Below are 6,000 nucleotides of genomic sequence, written 5' to 3' on the forward strand. Positions count from 1 at the left end.
ACGTTACATAACGGTAACTACACAACAACGGACGTGTAGTAATTGTATTCAATGTGTGGTATAGACAAATAATTATTTTGATGGATTCTTTTTCGTTAATGTTGTTTATATTTTGAAAATTGTATTAAATAAGAGAGAATAAATATTTTAATTTCTTAAAAAATGCCAAGTGGCCCAATAAGGAGGGTGAAACCTTTGTTTTATATATATGATTTTGGAGATTTAAAATTTGTGTGCCAAATATATTAAGTATTCATGAATGAACAAATGAAAATAGAAAATGTTATGCTTGCACCAAAATCTAAAAAAATTGTGAATTTGGATAATAATTTAATTCTGTACGGAACATTTTTCTTAAAATATATTTTATGCAGTCTTGGGTTACACGGAATTTTTTGTAGGATAAGACAATCTAAATTCTCATTTAGTTCTAGGCTAAAATACAAGAGACACAAATAGAGTTTATTGTGTTTGTTATTATGTTGTTTTTTCTAATTGTTTGCAATTACTTGCTCTTATTTATTTTTCTCTCCAAAGAATATTTCTCAATCTTTTATAGAATTCCAAGGGGGTACGAAAGAATAGTTGCAATAGTTTAGAATAATCATAATCCTAACAGTTGCAATGGTTTAATAACTATAACTCAAGAGTTGTAATAGTTTAATTACCATTAATTCAAGAGTTGCAATGGTTGGTAAAATAACCATAAACTCAAGAATTGCAATGTTTAGTTAATAACTATAAACTCAAGAGTTGCAGTGGTATGTAAAATAACCATAATCTTAAATTTTTTAATGTTTAGTAAATTAACCATAAACTCAAGAGTTTTGATACATTTAAGTCAACATTATCTTTCCAATACTTAAAACTGTCTTGAATTAATACTCATCATATAGCATTGGACATATTATATTGGCTAAAAAAATTTTTAACTGTATGATATTACTCGATTTTTTAACTCGTTTGTTGTATCAAAAATAAACATTTGAGAGAATTTTGGTGGCTCACGATCACATGGTAGTACAGACCCAATAAGATGATAATTTTCACCATGGACCTTGAAACAATACATCACATATGTATTTGGAACAGAATAATCAATTTCTGTACCCATAGAAATAAAAAGGGAAAATCGCATAAAAAATCTTCAAAGTGGCAGCGACTGACACTTTAAACCTTGAAAGTTCTGTACTAGCACTTTAAACCTTCAACTTGGAAATTTTGGCATATAAAACCCTGAAATTGGTTTTCAAGTATGCGCCGCAAAATTTTTAAACAGAATAGTTGACTTCGTTAACGGAAATCTCAATTCCGTCGGAAATTCAAAATTTTTCTGTTACCGGAACTCGAAAACGTGATTAAATTAAATACAAAATTAATTTCAGATTTATGCAATTAAATAATATAATTAGAAATAAAAATAAAAATAAATACAATACTAAAATCGATATTAAAACCTAGAATCCCCAAAATCAATTTAGGGTTTTTCGTTTGTGAGAGAAAGAAATTCAGAAAGTTGAAATTGGAGTTTCTAGCAGAATTTGAGCTCTGAGAGCTTCATCTTAGTGGTGGAACTGGCACCAAATGGAAATGAGATAAGGTTACTTGGACAATTTGTCGATAATTTGTCGATTTGAATTTAAGGTTTTTGGGTTTTTTATCATAATTTTTCAGTTTGAATTTGTGGGTGTTGGATTTTGACCAGAAGTTTTTCGATTTGATTGTTGTTTGTGGGGTTTACGAATTGAAACCATTTTCTCGGTTGGGTGTGTTGTTTTCATGATTTCTTTTACTTATATTTGACAGTCAAAATGAAGACAATGTAATCAAGACGATACAATTCCGATGGACAATGATAATAAGCTCGCAAATAGATGAGAACTCCGACTTACCCTTTTGACTTTTTGGGTTCTTTCTCCAATTTTAATTTTCTGGGTTTTTTCTTTTATGAACGAAGAACCCTAAATCGATGTTGGAGATTCTGGGTTTTAATGTCGATTATTTCAGTTTTGTTTTTATTTTTATTTGTATTTCTAATTAGATAATTTAATTGAATAAATCCAAAATTATTTTTAATTAATATAATCACGTTTTGGAGTTCTGATAACGGAGAAACCGATTCATGTTAAACGAGTTAACTATTTCGTTTAAAAATTTGGCGGTGCATACTCGGAAACCAATTTCAGGGTTTTATATGCCAAAGTTTTCAAGTTGAAGGTTTAAAGTGATAGTACAAAACTTCCGAGGTTTAAAGTGCCAGTCGCTGCCACTTTAAAGGTTTTTTATGCGATTTTCCCGAAATAAAAACTAGGATAGAATTATATGCTCTTATATATCGGAGAAACAAAGGCTTACTTAAAAGTGATGGAGGCTCACGAGCAGTACGGAGTAAAACACGACATTGTTTGTAACAAATTAAGATTAATGGTTGTTTACTAACTGCATCTGTTTCAGTACTTTTTAATAACCAAACTCAAGCATTACAATGGGAACATTGCATTAAGTTACTATTTGGTTCTTTTTTCGTGGTTTAATATATTAAAAAAAGTTATGATATTATGACTCGCAATAGAAATACTCACTAAACCATCTATTCAAAAATAAAATTTTAATTAATATATGTAAATTAACATTTCAGCAGTATATTTTAAAAAAATATATAATTTAAGTGTTGGGACACAGTGTCTAATTCTATTGAATATCCAATATTCATTGATTTTTAATATTTTTCTGCAAGCAAAATAATTTTAAAAATATATTATACCAATTTCATATTAAACTTTTACAGCCTTAAATGGAGGAACAATTCAAACATTATCAGCCAAATTTTAAAAACATCCTACATGAATGAAAAAGCTAAAACATAATAACTAAATTTGATCATATTATTGAATGAATAATACAAATTTTGTTTAACAATCGTGAACTCGTAGATCTTATGCCAATAATATTAGAAATATTTTTCAACTTTATAGCATTTAACAAGTGAATTGTATACTTGATAAATAGAATGTTTACCCATCTCTAAATAAAAATAAAAACAAAAACTATGTCTTATATATATATATATATATATAATTTGGTAGAAAGTTGTATCTTCTTAATGAAAAATTATGCCTCTTCAATAAGTAATTGTGTATTTATTTTGAAAAGATGCAATGCTTCAATATTGAAAAATAAATTGTTTAAATTTTGAACAGTTGCAATGGTTTAATAACCATTAACTCAAGATGTACAATGGTTGGTAAATTAACATTAATTTCAAAAATTGCAATGTTTAGTAAGTAATTATAAACTCAAAAGTTGCAATGGTTGATAAAATTACCATAATCTCTAGAATTGCAATGTTTAGTAAAATAACCCTAAACTCAGTAGTTGCAATGGTTCACCAAAATAACTATAACACTTAAATCTCCAACATTCATTTTCTATTAAAATGTAACCATAGATTCACTAAATAAAAACACATATACAAAAAAAAAAGACACAACCAATAGCTAGCAGTTATATAAAAAAATACAATTAAAAATATATTTAATGGAAAAACACAACAGTTCATTCGTAGTTTTTTACAAAAATGCATAATTTAAAGAAAAAGAAAGGAAAAGACATAACTTTACAATAATGATAACCTTTCATATTAATAACTGTGATACCCAAAAATATACAATTAATTAAAAAATAATAATAAATACAAAGAGAAAATGGTTCATTCATAGTTTTTCATATCGTTATTTTCTTCACAGATTTAAGTTTTTCTTTTTTCTTGAAACTTTTTTTTTGTGATTTTTCATTTTCTTAATTTTCAAGACTAATATATTCATCGCTTTGACATAAATATGCTTCTTATTTGTCTTCTTTTTTTACTTCACACCCAAATCTATTAGTTGCATTATCTACTGTAAAAAGTACATCTTTAATTTCCATTATAGTTTGGTATATGATGTTTCCTATGTCACACAAATTATATAACTATTATAGTATAACTAAAAGTAGTGATACATTTGCATATTTAATGATAAATTGAAGTTTAAATATCAGATTTTAAAATATAACAAAAGATTATGTTGCTTTCTAAGATTAGTGACAAAGTTGTCAAAAGTTTTACTATTTTTTCGTTTAGCACTAATTTTTTGAATTTTCTTCCAAAAATATTTTTCCTGATATTCAGCAGATGTGAGACCATCTAATTCAAGTTCTTCTTTATTCATGGCTGAATAGAATTTAAAAAAAAAATTAAAATAGAACTAAAAAACTCATAGGAACAAATATTATGTTGCCTTTTAAGATTAGTTATATAATTGCCAAGCAAATTACCATTTTTAGTCCAATTTATTTGACTTTCGTTCCAAAAATATTTTCCTAAAAATATTATGTTGCCTTTCACGTTCCACTTCAAGTTTCTCTTTATTTATGGCTAACCATCTACTTAAAAAAATTATTTTAACATCATTTCAGTAACAATTTTTTACAAATGAACAATGTTTTTCTCAAAGAATTCTAAGTTAATTTGAAGTTTTTCAACAAAAAATTGATGTATAATGTGTTGTTTTTCAAAATTGGAGAGCATTCTTAAAAAAAATCCTATAAAAGAAATAATAAAGAATGGAAAAAATGTATACAATCTTGAAAATACATAAGCATTAAGAGAAGCAACATTTGATAATCGGCGGTTATGTACGAAATGGTATAATTAATAAAATAAAATGAAATGACATAACTGTAGAATTGTAACCATTGAATAGATTAGCAGTATACATAAAAATGTATAATTAATTAAAAATAAAAATAAATAAAAAGACACAATGATCCACTCATATTTTTTATTTTATAGAATTCCAAAGGGTACAAATGAATAATTGCAATAGTAGAAGAAACATAATTCCAATAGTTACAATGGTTTAATAACCATTAACTCAATATGTGCAATGTTTGGTAAAATAACATCAAAATAATAGTTGCAATATTTAATAAATTATCATAAACTCAAGGGTTGCAATGGTTGGTAAAATAACCATAATCTCAAGAAATACAATGTTTAGAGAAATAACCATAAATTCAATAGTTGCAATAGTTCACTAAAAAATGGTAACATTTGAATCTCTAACATTCATTTTCCAATAAAATATAATCATAGACTTACTAAATGAACAACACATATACTAATAACAAACGAAAAACACAACCATACAATAGCAATCATTCATAAAATTAGCAGTTATACACGAAAATATACAATTTAGAAAACTATTTAATGAAAATACACAATAGTTCATTCATAGATTTTCAAAGAAAGTTATAATCTAAAAAAATTAAATGAAAAGACACAACTTAGAATAATAATTTTTTAAAAAATAACTGTTATACATGAAAAAAGTACAATAAATAAAAAATAATATAAATAGAAAGACATAATGGCTTATTCTTAGTTTTCATATTGTTATTTTTTTCACAGATGAGGTTTTGAATTTTTTATTTTATTTTAGTTTTAAAACTAAAATTTTCATAACTTTCACATAAATTGCCTTATTCGTTATTTTCTTTTTCAATTCACATTCAAATCTATTAGTTGTATTATCTACTTCAGAAAATGCATCTTTAATCCCCATTATTGTTTGGTATATCATGTTTTCTGTGTCAAATAAATTATATAATTTTCTGGATAATGAACGAATGGTAGATCCTCCAATTCAAGTTCTTCTTTATTCATGTCTGAATAAAATTTAAAAATATATATATAACTAAAAAACTCATAAGATAGAAATATTATATTACTTTTCAAGATTAGTGATATAATTGCCAAGAGAATTACCATTTTCTTGTTTAGTCCAACTTTTTGGCTTTTGTTCCAAAAATATTTTATTGGAGAATGAGCAGATCTTTCACCTTTCATTTCAAGTTTTTCTTTATTCATGGTTAACCATCTACTAAAAATTCTTTTTTTTGTAACACCATTTCTGTAACAATTACTTGCAAATGAACAATGTTGTTATTAAAGAA

This window comes from Eutrema salsugineum, unplaced genomic scaffold (genome assembly GCF_000478725.1).
Source record: "Eutrema salsugineum unplaced genomic scaffold, Eutsalg1_0 scaffold_11, whole genome shotgun sequence".
Taxonomy (NCBI): Eukaryota; Viridiplantae; Streptophyta; class Magnoliopsida; order Brassicales; family Brassicaceae; genus Eutrema; species Eutrema salsugineum.